Below are 14644 nucleotides of genomic sequence, written 5' to 3' on the forward strand. Positions count from 1 at the left end.
CTGGATGGGGCTGTTAGGCTCGCTTGCCGGGTTTCTCCTCCCAGCCGTTTGCAGTAAAACAGCTGTGGACGGTTAAGTGCTGGGAGAGGTGCTTGTTTTAATACCCATTTCATGGCACGTTCATAGGTAGGGCCTTGGGTGTTGTCGTCAGGGAAAAGCTGCGGTAGAAGGAATAGATTTATTTATTTGCATAGTACATTTCTACCCTTCCTTCCTCCTCAGAGCAACATACGTACGTCTCTCCTCCTCTCCATTTTATCCTCCCTCTGAGGTAGGACAGGCTGAGAGACAGTTACTCAAACTGACAAGGTTACTCAAGGTGAGTTTCACAGCAAGAGGGGATTTCAGCCTAACACGGGGATGCCAGGCGTGGTGCCCACCAACACCACCTTTCCCTGGCGGCCACTGAGTGTTTTTAGAAAGTGGGCAGGGTCAGGTGGGGCTTTTGCCCAGCAAGGCTTCTGATTGGCCATTGGAGATTTGATTGGCTGTGCAGATTTTAAAAAACTTTGGCAGCAACTGCCACTACAGCACAAAGATCTTCACGGTGATTGGAGGGTGAACTGCAGCAGCCATTTTGTCGCTGACTCTGCATCCTGCAGCAGCTGTTTTGTGGCAAATGGCTGTGTCCACCACACTGTGTCAGAATTCAAAAGTTGCTCACGGGCTCAAAAGGCCCTGCTCTAAGCTGACAGAGGCCAACCACTATCCCTCACTGGCTTTCCAAGGTGTAGGGCAGGCCAGCTGCGAAGTAGAGGATAACAGGAGGGCTGTGGCTCATTGGCGGTGTCCAGGCCAGTTCCTGGCAACTTCCATTTGGTGATCTCAGGCAGCACTTATTACGCAAGACCTTTATTTGCCTACTGGAGAGCTGCTGGACTAGGCGGACTGTGGGTCTGACTCTCAAGTTTAGACTCCAAAGAGCTCAGTGGGGAGTGAGTGCCTCTGCTCCAGAGCCAGATTAACAATTAGGCCAAGTAGGCACTCGCCTATGGGCCCCCACACCTTTAGGTTGTTTGGGGTGGAGCCAGTTTGGTGTGGAGAGTCAGTCTGGTGTAGTGGTTAAGTGTGCAGACTCTTATCTGGGAGAACCGGGTTTGACTCCCCACTCCTCCACTTGCACCTGCTAGCATGGCCTTGGGTCAGCCATAGTGGTTAAGTGAGCGGACTCTTATCTGGGAGAACCGGGTTTGATTCCCCACTCCTCCACTTGCACCTGCTGGAATGGCCTTGGGTCAGCCATAGTGGTTAAGTGAGCGGACTCTTATCTGGGAGAACCGGGTTTGATTCCCCACTCCTCCACTTGCACCTGCTGGAATGGCCTTGGGTCAGCCATAGTGGTTAAGCGAGCGGACTCTTATCTGGGAGAACCGGGTGTGATTCCCCACTCCTCCACTTGCACCTGCTGGAATGGCCTTGGGTCAGCCATAGTGGTTAAGTGAGCGGACTCTTATCTGGGAGAACCGGGTTTGATTCCCCACTCCTCCACTTGCACCTGCTGGAATGGCCTTGGGTCAGCCATAGTGGTTAAGCGAGCGGACTCTTATCTGGGAGAACCGGGTTTGATTCCCCACTCCTCCACTTGCACCTGCTGGAATGGCCTTGGGTCAGCCATAGTGGTTAAGTGAGCGGACTCTTATCTGGGAGAACCGGGTTTGATTCCCCACTCCTCCACTTGCACCTGCTGGAATGGCCTTGGGTCAGCCATAGTGGTTAAGTGAGCGGACTCTTATCTGGGAGAACCGGGTTTGATTCCCCACTCCTCCACTTGCACCTGCTGGAATGGCCTTGGGTCAGCCATAGTGGTTAAGCGAGCGGACTCTTATCTGGGAGAACCGGGTGTGATTCCCCACTCCTCCACTTGCACCTGCTGGAATGGCCTTGGGTCAGCCATAGTGGTTAAGTGAGCGGACTCTTATCTGGGAGAACCGGGTGTGATTCCCCACTCCTCCACTTGCACCTGCTGGAATGGCCTTGGGTCAGCCATAGTGGTTAAGTGAGCGGACTCTTATCTGGGAGAACCGGGTTTGATTCCCCACTCCTCCACTTGCACCTGCTGGAATGGCCTTGGGTCAGCCATAGTGGTTAAGCGAGCGGACTCTTATCTGGGAGAACCGGGTTTGATTCCCCCCTCCTCCCCTTGCAGCTGCTGGAATGGCCTTGGGTCAGCCATAGTGGTTACGTGAGCGGACTCTTATCTGGGAGAACCAGGTTTGACTCCCCACTCCTCCCCTTTCAGCTGCTGGAATGGCCTTGGGTCAGCCTTAGTGGTTAAGTGAGTGGACTCTTATCTGGGAGAACCGGGTTTGATTCCCCACTCCTCCCCTTGCAGCTGCTGGAATGGCCTTCGGGCAGCCATAGTGGTTAAGTTAGAGGACTCTTATCTGAGAGAACCAGGTTTGACTCCCCACTCCTCCCCTTGCAGCTGCTGGAATGGCCTTGGGTCAGCCATAGTGGTTAAGTGAGCGGACTCTTATCTGGGAGAACCAGGTTTGACTCCCCACTCCTCCACTTGCACCTGCTAGCATGGCCTTGGGTCAGCCATAGTGGTTAAGTGATAGGACTCTTATCTGGGAGAACTGGGTTTGATTCCCCACTCCTCCACTTGCAGCTGCTGGAATGGCCTTGGGGCAGCCATAGTGGTTAAGTGAGTGGACTCTTATCTGGGAGAACCAGGTTTGACTCCCCACTCCTCCACTTGCACCTGCTAGCATGGCCTTGGGTCAGCCATAGTGGTTAAGTGAGAGGACTCTTATCTGGGAGAACTGGGTTTGATTCCCCACTCCTCCACTTGCAGCTGCTGGAATGGCTTTGGGGCAGCCATAGTGGTTAAGTGAGCGGACTCTTATCTGAGAGAACTGGGTCTGATTCCCCACTCCTCCACTTGCAGCTGCTGGAATGGCCTTGGGTCACTCATAGTGGTTAAGTGAGAGGACTCTTATCAGGGAGAACCAGGTCTGATTCTCCATTCCTCCCCTTGCAGCTGCTGGAATGGCCTTGGGTCAGCCATAGTGTTTAAATGATTGGACTCTTATCTGGGAGAACCGGGTTTGATTCCCCACTCCTCCACTTGCAGCTGCTGGAATGGCCTTGGGTCAGCCATAGTGGTTAAGTGAGCGGATTCTTATCTGGGAGAACCGGTTTGATTCCCCACTCCTCCATTTGCAGCTGCTGGCATGGCCTTGGGTCAATCATAGCTCTGGCAGAGGTTGTCCTTGAAAGGGCAGCTGCTATGAGAGCCCTCTCAGCCCCACCCATCTCACAGGGTGTCTGTTGTGGGGGAGGAAGGGAAAGGAGATTCTGAGCCGCTCTGAGACTCTTCAGAATAGAGGGCGGGATATAAATCCAATATCATCATCATCTTCTTCTTCTAGGGGCCCCAGGCAGCTTCCCCCGCTTCCCCCCTGCTTATGGCGCTCCCAGCCTGCATGTGCAGCCAGCAACTGAGCTGCTCTTTGCCCGACTTGCTGCTTGTCCCCAAGTTTGCCTCTCTCTGTCTCTCCCCTGCAGCTTAGTCAAAGGGGCTTTTGAGAAGGGCCTGCAGGCTGCAGCGGGGACCGTGGGCAGTGGGGCGGGCACTCAGACTCTGAGATAAGTTGCAAGGGGGCCTCCAAGATTTCGATTGCCTAGTGGCCTCCACAGGGTTTAATCCGGCAGTGACCCAAGCGTGGCAGGTCCCATGTCCAGCCTTTCTTAAAGGATCTCATCTAGTAGCCGGTGATGGGAAAGGTCTTCCTCTGCCTGAGAGAGCCATGGAGGGAGGACAGAGCATGGCAAGGTAAATCCATGGATTGATTCATGTCTGGCATCAAGATCAGCGCTTGCAGCAAAGGAGCATGTTTGCAGTAGCTCCCTGGACTTGAGTGGGAGCCCAAAGGGCTGGTTTCCCCCTTCTCAGTGATGGGATTTTCTCCTCTTGCTGCTATTGTGTCTGTGGAGAAACGCATTGTCTCCTGTGGAGGCTGGCAAGGAGAGAGATCTTCACTTCACATTTTGACCAGGTTTTTTCCTTTGAGTGGAAAGCGGCGGGGGGGGGGGGGGGGGGAGGAATTAGCCTATGGCTTTCTAGAATAATCTTAGCTGCTACTTTAGAAATGCTAATCATGGATCTAGCGCGAGTTTACCACCCCTTCCCCAAGCAGGGAATAGAGGACTGGAGACTAGAACAGCACCAGGGCTAATCTCCAGGAAATGTCCTGGAAATCTCCAGGAAGCACCTCTTTGACCTGGTCAGTGGGAGGAGACAGGGATTTGCTAAAACCTTCTTGCAACAGGAATCAGCTCCCTTTCCTTGGGAATCTTGCATTCAAGAGAACTCTGAACTGTGGTCTGAAAACAGGTGGCCATTAGCCATGTGGCTGGCATGGACATCTGAAGGGAGTCTGAAAGTTATGGAACTTTGTAGAGAACTAGGACATCTGAGCTAAAGAGCCTGCCCTTTATTACCATCAGATAGGGTATGTATAAAGGAAAGGACAGAGGATTTGGGGGTTTTAAAACCAATTTTTTTTGTATTCCTGCTTAAATCTTGTGATGTGCTATAAGCATGCTTGTAAACATTCTCTTTTTAAACTTTTAATGCTGGGAGTGGTTCTCTGTACCATATACTGCAGGCCTCCACCGTTTCAGACACGCCGCTTTTAAAAGGGCCTCGGGGGGGGGGGGTGTTGGCAATCAGCTATTCCTCCAGGGCTGCCCAAGACAGCAAACTGTCCCCATAAGAACCAGGCATTGGGCAGCAGGAGACACAGAGGCAAGAATGCTGTCCTGAGAAGGGGAGCTGGGAGTCCCATCCCTTCCATTATGCGATTTCTTGAAAAGGGGCAGGTGGCAGTGATGAATCACCTGAAAGAGAAGCCCCTTGAGGGAGTTGGGAACCCCCAGGAGGGCAGGGCGGAATGGGGCCTGCAGGCTGGAGTGGGCATGCTCTGCCACAGTGTCAATGGATTAAGACAGTGGCTCCTGTATGCATTAGTTAGTTATTTGTTAACCAGTCTGCAGGATCCAGGCCAAAATTAGAATGTGTAAAGACACGTTAATCTGTGTCTAGACTGAGCCGGGGCCCAGAACACACCTGGGCAGGGGTTGTTTGGTAGAAAAATAGGTGGTGGAGCTCATCCAGGGATTGTTATGCAGCTGCAGTACCATTCAATGGACAAGGAGGTGGATCTCTCAGGAGGAGGAGGTGGAACTCAAACTCTCAGAAAGGTTCAGGAGCTGTGCTCCTGCGAGCTTCCGCTGAATCCGAGGCCTGCCCCTGCACCTATAATATCTGCCCTGGCTGAAAGAGCTGCCCAGGAGAAGCAGCTGCTGCCTGAGGTCCTTTGGCAGGAGACGCTGGTGGGGATGGACTTGGGACCTGCTGTGTGTCAAGCAGGTGCTCTCTGCTAGCAAACCACAGCCCCGTCCATTTCATACATCAGGCACAACCAAAGGGAAGGCTGGGGCTCCAGTAGAGACTGCTGAACTTCACAAGGGAAAGGCACAAAGAGAAAGAAGGCCCTATATGATAAGTATTAGGCTCTCCAGAGGAAGACGGCACCTCTAATACGCCTGCTGTTGAAACTGGGAAGTCGTAAATATGTATGCTTGGAGTGGGTGGGTCTCTCTGAAAAGGGATTTTGGTTTTCAAATGAAGCTCCCTTTTCCATCTTCAGGAATGATGTTAGCACATCACCTGAGCAAAGGAGTTTTCGGTTGCTTCCTTCATTCTTTTTTTCCTCCCTTCCCCTTGACATTCTCAATCGCTTAAGCCATCCTTTCAGCAGTCCGTACTCCACTTCTCAGTTGCAGAGGTCTGCTATCTTCTGAAAGGAATATCTCAAGTCCCCGTTGATCTTCCAGCAAACAGATTTTCCCCTTAAATTAAAAAAAGAAATCACAGGCCTTTTGGTGTTAATACAGAGAATGTTCAATGGCAAACGTTAGAGATAACCTTATCTTGCTTGCTTGTAAGGATGATAGGCCAGAGGCGGGAAGAAGAAGTTTCAGTGTGTCGAGAGGAACGGAGGGCTCTCTGGGTTGGGTGGTGGAGGCAGATAAGAGGAGGCAGCAAGTTGTGGGGGAAAGGAGCCAGGCCTATCAAAGAGATCTCTTTTCCAGATTGCCAGTGGTGTTTTGAGACACCTGCTTCCTGGGGCTACGGCCAGCTACATCTGGCACCGGAATCCCACAGCTGGAAATCCCATTGCACGCTTTGCCTTTAAATGTAGCTGTGGGGAGGGCCTGTTGTAGATCGGGGCTGATGTCCTGGGGAAAAGAAGGTCCAGCTCCCCTGCCATTTCTTTGGTGAAAATTCTCTCCCCCACACTCTGGGTGCTTTTGATCCTGGGGCGATTTTTTTTTGGGGGGGGGGAAGTAGAATCTGGGTGCGCAGTTACTCCTGGGTGGCTTGCCATAGTGGGGGGGGGGGGAAGCGGTTGCCTTCTGCCCCTTGCCAAAAAGAGCCATGTGCCCCCTTAGTTAGCAGCGCTTGTCTAAAACTGACCTTGGTCAGTCTCACCTGGATTGTCTTGTGGTTACCGATGGATCTAGAGCAAGGGCGGCCAAACGGTGGCCAGTTTGGAGAAGGCATTTCTCTCTTTAAATCACTTCTCCAAGCCAAACCAGACAGCGGCTTGGGAAATGTATTTGAAGTTAAAGTTGCTTTCTTTCCGCCTTCCCCTCCCTCCTCTCATCTGTTTCCCTTCCTTCCTTCCTGCCCCCCTCCCCTCTTGCGGCTCCCCAACACCGAAGGTTTATTTGATGCGGCTCTTGCCTTTGGCCACCTCTGCTCGAGAGTCCCGCTGCAGGCAAGGCGTCTGCATCCCCCGAGAGGTGGCTTGGCTTCAGCCCTGGCCGGAGGGAGCGCGGAGAGCTCCAGTGGAGGCCGGGCCAGGGGCGGGCGGAGGAGGCGGGCCGGGGAGGGAGCGGGGCTGGGCGTGCGCGCTGGGCTGGGCTGGGCTGCCGGGGCCAGCATGGCGGGGCGAGCGGGCCGCGGAGGGGACGCGCCCTAGGCACAGCGGGCCCCCGCCCCTGGCTGCAGCCGGCAGAGGAGGAGAGCAGAAGGAAGGCGCCGCCGCCGCCGGAGCACCCGAGCGCAGCCTGCCGGGTAAGTGGCCGCCCCGCCCCGCCCCGTCCAGGCCCCCGAGCCGCCCGGGCCAAAGGCGCCTCCTGCGGGAGAAAGGAGCTGCTGGAGCCCCGAGTGGGCTCGGATCTGGCCGGCCTCCAAAGGCTGCGGGGGCCCCCTTCCCACACCTGTCGGGACAGGCTCCTCGGGGATGAGAAGGGGGTTGTCTGCTGGGAAGGAGCCGTGGCACGGACAGAGCCTCCCTCCCTCCAAAACAATGCCCTGGAATGGCATAAAAATGAACACCAGAGTTGCAGCTGAGAAGGGTCTTTTGTTCCGGGTTTGCAGAAAGCCCAGAGATCCTCCCCGCCCCCCCCCCCCCCAGGCGCGGGGGTGACCTTTCTCCGGGCAGCAGAAGTGGCAGCAAACACCTGACAAGGAGCTGGTTTATATATAACCACCCCGGGGGTGTCAGCAAGGCCCAGACTGGAATCCTGGGGCGGCGGAGGCGGAGTGGTGGAGGGGAGAGGGAGAGAACCCGGGCCCACGTTCTGTATCTTTGGCAGCTGTGATGCCAGCGTGCATTTGGGCAAAGGTCAGGAAGATGCAGGCATGTGAATGGGCAGCTTTCATTGAAGGTGTTGCTGGCGGAGAACCCTGCTGATGCCCCCCCCCCCCCACCAAAGAGCAGCCTGGGAGCTCCAAAAGAGGGGATGAAAGAGGCCCGTTTGGGAAGGAATCCCCTAAAAGTATTTTGCTTCTGCTTCTTTAGGAGAATTTATACCCCCATTCCAATATGGCAGTTGCTCAGAGGAGCTCAAAACTGACAGCTCTCATTGCAAAATAATAATTACCCAAGCTAACCCCCCCCCCAAAAAAACACACACACACACAATTTCTGCCAGAGTTAGTGTCAAACTAGTATCTGGTCAACACAGGTTTGGATCCCCACTCTGTCATGGAAGCTCACCCAGGTGATCTTGGACCAGTCACCTCTCAGCCTAATCTGCCTCACAGGTCAGGAGAACGAGGAGAGCTGCTTTGAGTCCTCACTGGGGAGAAATGAATGAAATAAGTACACAAAAACAAAGTGCAGTGTAACAGCCAGAAAGGAGTTGGATTCAAAAGGCTTGAGATAAACACCTTTTCGGCTGCTGTTGGAAGTGAAGGAGTCCAGTGTCCCTCCACCCCTTCTGCAAGTTGGTGCAGCCGGGCCTCCTCAGTCGACTTCAGGCTGCAGGTGTGTGCAGGTGTGTATGCAATTAGTCAGTATTTGGTGGTCAGAGGTATACAGCCTCTGAACTCAAGGTTCTGCTTCAGTAACCACCAATATATTTTAAAGACTCACCAGACATTGCTACATCTTGCGGCTAGAAATTTGTCTGTGTTGAGTGAAGAAAATACTTTCTTCTATCTGTCCCAAAATTAATGATTTCCAGACCGTGCGCCATGAGAATGCCTGGTGTGCCATGAGAAATCCGTTGGTTAAATAAGAAAAGATTCCTGTGAGCCAAACATACCAGTTCTACACAGGAGGTTACCTGCTGCATCTCTGCATGATTCTTTGCTCAGGCCTTGCCTCTTTCCATTCAGCCTAGGTGATGGTTGCGATAATTCTGCCACACTTCTATGTGGGGGCAGGGCTTTTTTTGAGCAGGAACGCAGTTCCAGCTGACTTGGCATCAGGGGGTGTGGCCTAATATAAAAATAAGTTCCTGCTGGGCTTTTTCTACAAAAAGGGCTTTGCTTGGAGGTATGATTAGGGCATTCAGGGCAGTACAGAGATGCAGGAAATTTACCTGTACTCCGTGGAGGCTGCCTGTTGGTTCTCTGCGTAGGCCACTGCTCCGTCCTTGCCTTCTTCCAGTCAGAGTAGACAATACTGGAACATGGCGGCCACTGGTCTGAATCATTGTAAGGCTGCTTTGCAGGTTCTTATGGGGCTGGGTGCTGGAGGTTCAGTCTATGGCCTTTTCAGTCAAAGGACTGGCTCTGGCTACCTGGAGCACAGCTGATATTGAACCAAGAGGATGGTTGGTCTGTTTCAGTAGAAGGCAGCTTTGTGAGTCATGCTCGTGACTTGGGGTGCTGTGGGCAGAGCACCCATTTTATGTGCAGAAGGGTTCAAGGCTCAGGTAGAGGAGCTTGGAGAGCAGGTGCTGGGAAAGACTTTGGAGAGCGGCTGCCAGGGGCTAAATTGAGATTTAGGCTTCACCTCATTTAGTACAGCTTCTTATTCTCATAGGCAGCAAATATGCTGGCAAATAGACTACTGACAAATAAATGTAGAACAAAAGACAGATGCTTAGAATAACAATGTGTAAAAAATACCTTTTCTCATTGTAACTTAGCTTTTTGCAATGGCTTTATTAAAATTTTAATACAGGATTTTTATTTAATGGGCCTTAAGCCCATTCAGACTCCTTACTAATAAATGCCATGGTTTTCCTTTTCCTCTGGGTGCTCAGCCTTAAGTGCAGAAATTATTTCCAGTGCTTTCCTTGAGGCAAAAGTTCAGCTGGAATCTGTTTCCAAATACTTGGAGCTTCTGAAAGAAAGGGGTGTGCCGTGAACAGCCCTCTGAGCACGGGCAGAATGCAGCCCCCTCTCACACTGTTGTGGATTAGAGACTATAGTTCCAGTCAGACTTTTTTCCCACCCCAGGAAAGAAATGATTCACTGAAATGTGGACATCACAGGCAGCGTTCATTGCATATGCCCCCCCCCCCACATTGTTTTTCAAAGCACCAAAGAATTGGGAGAGGAAGAGCTGGTCTTCTGAGGGCACCATCTGTGGAACAGGGAGCAGAAGCCCATCCATCGTCTGGGGCTCTGGGGGCACCCAGAAGGAATGTGATGTTTTCCTCTCCTCCATCTGCTTAACCTTTGGGCCGTTTGCCTGGCTCTGGTTTGGAAAGAGAGCAGTGGCCGGAAGCCTGGGAAGGCGGATGTCCCAGGCCTGGACATAGAGCTGCTGCAGTTAAGTTGGGGTGTTGTGAATCAGGCTCTGTACATGCTCAGAGTCAGGCTTGGCCTTTAGCTCATCTCAGGGTTTATTGCAGGCACCCAACTCTGTGCTGCTTTCCGGCAGATCTACAGACTCCTTTTGTCCAGCACTGCAGCCCAGCCTTCCTTCCCTTCCCTTCATGTCCTCCCTTGGGGGCACCTTGGGCTGCTGCACAACAGAGAGGTTGGCCGAGAGGTTTCTCTGACTCCAGCATGCTGTTGTCACCCTTCCCTGCCTCCAGCCTAGCAGACAGCCCATCTCTTTGGTTTTCTGTCTGGAGTTGACTGGGAGAGGTAGGCTGCCTCTACGCCTAGAGCTTCTGCTATGAACTTCTGTTCCTCATAATGCAAGGGAAGCCTTGCGGGATTAGGAAAAGGATCTCTTCCTCTTAGTGGACTGTCTGATGTTTCTGGGAGTAGAGCAGGGATGCAAAAGCCCTCCCTCATCCCTTGTCTTTAGAGAGAGCCTGCCCTTGAGCCTGGGGGTTCCATTGAGCTGTTGTAGTCTCATAGCCATGAGTCCAGACTCGGAAAACTGATGTGCAGCGATACTGAGGGATTAGGCTAGCTGTGCAATAGGGGCATACACCTGGGATGTTGCAGAAGGCTGCTTAGTCAGCCATCTAAGACTCTTTGTATTTGGAGAAGCAGCACAGCGTGGCAGTTTTGCTCCATGAACCAGCACAGTGTCAAGAAGAAGGATTGCTGACTGGAGAAAGGAGAGAGGGTGCTCAGGAACAGGTGAGACCTCCTTCTCATCCCCCGCCTTGGGCAGGCAAGAGAGTTTCCTTCTGAACGTGGAGTTCTGTTTTGTCATTTTCAGAGCTCCTGTGGCAAGAAGTTCCACAGGTGAATATTCTAACGCTAGTGAAGGAGCACGGCTTAGCCATTGATGGCTCTTTAGGACTACCGCCCAGCCTCCAAAAAAAATCTGCAACTTGGTTTGTCTGTTGGCGGGCCTCCTTTTGCTGTCCCTCTTCCCCCCTTCCAGATCCAGTCACCAGCCTTGGGCCTCCAGCTGGGCTCACATTCCTCTTTGCTTGGTAAGAATGGAACCATGAGCCTGGGGCACTGGCCCTTTGCATGTCTGAAGGGGATGACAAGGTTGTCCTCACCTGAAGCCAGGTGCTTGGAGTACCTGGTCATTGCAGCTCAGTGACCTTCCAGGTAGCATCAGCAGCTACTCCTTTCCTAGTATCTTTTCATTATTTCCATGTGGGTTGTGCATTGTTCCAGGGGACTCCTGTCCCTGCCTTGGATCATATAATGCAAAGCAGGGAAAGTCTAATGCCTGTGAGAGGTTGGTAAAAGACCTTTGTCTTTGCCATGCCTTTCAGTCCAGCCTCGGCACATGTGGGTGAGGGATGAACCCACCTTTTGACAGTGGGCTGCTTTGATCAGAAACTCCCCGTTTTGATTTGTGTTCTCCCTGGGATTTTTGTGCATCTGTTTCTGTGTCCCGGTGCCAAATGTCCTTCATAAAAACACATGCTTTTGCAATGTTATTGCTGGGCCGCCTGGGTGGAAACTGTGTAAAATGGTCTTTTAAAAAATAAGCATCATCCCAAAGAGCAACAGAAACGAGGCAGCTGGCAGCGAATGACGGTCAGCACAGAGAAGAAAAAGGAAATGGCCCCGTTGGCTCCTCCTTCCCTGACTCGCTTGGCTGTTTGCCCCTTTAGTTGACCATATGGCGGCAGGGCTGGACTGGCCCAGAGTCAGGAGAATTTCCATCAGCATGTCTGGATCTCACCCCTAAACCTTCAGATGCAGTCTGGGGAGAGAGTGGAACAAAGACACTGCAGCCTGTGCTGGAGAGCAGAGAGTTTGGACCAGGCCCCTGACAGAAACTGCTAGGAGCAAGGGGTGAACTCGGGGCGTTTTTGGCTTCCAGAGATGTTTGGTTTCTTAGCTCCTCCCGCAGCAACAATTAGGGTGTTGTCAGAAATTCTTTGTTTTGGAAGGTTGTACATTATTCCCGGTCATTCACGCTGCGCTGCATGACACAACCGCTGCTTCCTTTTTCTGTAACCTGTTTTCTGTGGAGCTGACATGGCAGAGCCAAGGAATGATGGGGAGTCCTAAGGGCTTCGTTGCCGGGCTGCTGGACTCTTGTGCTTTCTATGCTCTCTTCTGACCTCTTTTGGCAACTGTTGGGGTGGCTTCCTGGCTTCCAAGGCAACTGCAATGCCAACGCATGCAGTTTGGACTCGCAGTGCCATCAATGTAGGTGGCTGGAAGACTGATCCCAAAGGCAGTTGGCAGGGACTGTCTCGAGGATTTGGGTTGCCCTGGCAATATGTCTTCCAGCACCTGCACTAAGCATTCTGCCTCCTCAGGTGTGCCACACATGCACAAAAGGGGCAGAGCCTCACTCTTCCCTGCGCTTCTCAACTGCAGTCGTTGCTGGCTGGTCCCACGCACTGGGGGTGCTTCTCCCAGCATGGAGTGGGAGGCTGAACTGGTGGCCGGCGCTTGGGCCTCTGAGGTGATTCCCTGTTCTGGTGGAAGCTGATGGGTCAAGAATCTTTGGTTAGGGGCGGGCCCTTTTTCTTTCATTTGTGTTTGTGCACAAGTTTGGAAATTGTTTTTTTTTTAATATTGTCTTCTGGACTCTCTCTTGCCCAGTGCTAGGCTTCACAACAGTTTGCTGCAGACAGCACCTCTTTGTCATAAGAACATAAGAGAAGCCATGTTGGATCAGGCCAGTGGCCCATCCAGTCCAACACTCTGTGTCACACAGTGGCCGAAAAAACCAAGTGCCATCAGGAGGTCCACCAGTGGGGCTAGAAGCCCTCCCACTATGCCCCCCGAGCACCAAGAATACAGAGCATCACTGCTCCAGACAGAGAGTTCCAACAATACACTATGGCTAATAGCCACTGATGGACGTCTGCCCCATATGCTTATCCAATCCCCTCTTGAAGCTGTCTATGCTTGTAGCCGCCACCACCTCCTGTGGCAGTGAATTCCACATGTTAATCACCCTTTGGGGGAAGAAGGACTTCCATTTATCTGTTCTAACCTGACTGCTCAGCAATTTCACTGGTTTTAATTAATTTAATTTCAGCTGATGACTAAATATTCCAGCAGAGCAAAGCAGGTCCTCCTGTGCAGTGGCCCCTCATGTGCAGTGGTAGCGCAGGATCCTGTAGTGAAGGCAGCACTGCCATCAGGCTTTGACTTGAGGGGGTGGGGAGGAATCTTTGCTCAAGTGGGCGGCCCCTCCTTCCTTTCATGGGAGGGATTGAACGTATGAAGCTGCCTTACACTGAATCAGACCTTTGGTCCATCAAAGTCAGTATTGTCTTCTCAGACTGGCAGCGGCTCTCCAGGGTCTCAAGCTGAGGCTTTCCACACCTATTTGCCTGGACCCTTTTTTGGAGATGCCGGGGATTGAACCTGGGACTTTCTGCTTCCCAAGCAGATGCTCTACCACTGAGCCACCGTCCCTCCCCAGCCTTCCCTGTGCTTTTGCTCCTCCCCAGCCTAATCCTGGGAAAAGAGCAGGACAGAATCATGAACCGTTTTCATACCTCTGGCTTGGAAGGCTCAGTCCTGCCCCTTGTTTCTGCCATGTGATGCTTGTCAATGCAGAAAGCGGGCAAGAGAGAGGTCTGCCTTCTGACTTTGCATGAACCCAGTGAAGGTTTGGGTGTTGAAATCATCATAGCTTTGAGAAGGAACATGACGGGGCATCAGCACAGTGCCTTGAGAGGCTCCCTTTTGGTTTTCAGGAGGGTTCAGGTCTGTTGTGCACTGGAGAGAGGGGCTGAACTGATTCACCCCTGGGGGTCATGGAGGGGTCTCCTCCTCCTCTGTGTTTCTGTCTGGTTTTATTTGCTGATTTCACGGCTTTGAGGGATTTTACTGCTATTTTATTCACTGCTTTTTTTCTGCAGTGTTATGTCGTCTTGTTTAGCATTTGGGTTGTATTCACTGAGCCTGTTTATTTATTTTTCAATAAACATTTTAAAATCTCCAATAAATAGCATCTCATTGATGAGTGACATCACTTGACAGTTTTCCAGCCTCTGCTAAAAACCTCACTGTGGAGGATTCTGGGAACTGCCCTGGCTATTCCACCTGTGGTCTTCCTCCCTTGCCTGTGATGCCCCATCTGCACTCATAGTAGGTTGAATGAGATGGTGCTGTTGTTTGAGTGTTGAATTTGTCTGTGTGAACCGTGCCTTCAGAAGGAGAGAACTCACGACTGAGACTTGGAGTGCTGGGGGGGGGCACAGTGTGTGTGTGTGTGTGGGGCTTCTGGTGTCCTGGCCCCACTGAAAGACCTTTGGATGGCACCTGGTTTTTTGGCCACTGTTTGATACAGAGTGTTGGACTGGATGGGCCATTGGCCTGATCCAGCATGGCTTCTCTTATGTTCTTATGTGACACAGAGTGTTGGACTGGATGAGCCATTGGCCTGATCCAACATGCCTTCTCTTATGTTCTTATGTGACACAGAGTGCTGGACTGGATGGGCCATTGGCCTGATCCAACGTGGCTTCTCTTATGTTCTTATGAGACACTTAGCACTCTGTCTGTAGTCTAGAGTTCGACCATGTCAAATGTTGGAATAGAAGGTAT

This window comes from Heteronotia binoei, chromosome 18, assembly GCF_032191835.1.
Source record: "Heteronotia binoei isolate CCM8104 ecotype False Entrance Well chromosome 18, APGP_CSIRO_Hbin_v1, whole genome shotgun sequence".
NCBI lineage: Eukaryota > Metazoa > Chordata > Lepidosauria > Squamata > Gekkonidae > Heteronotia > Heteronotia binoei.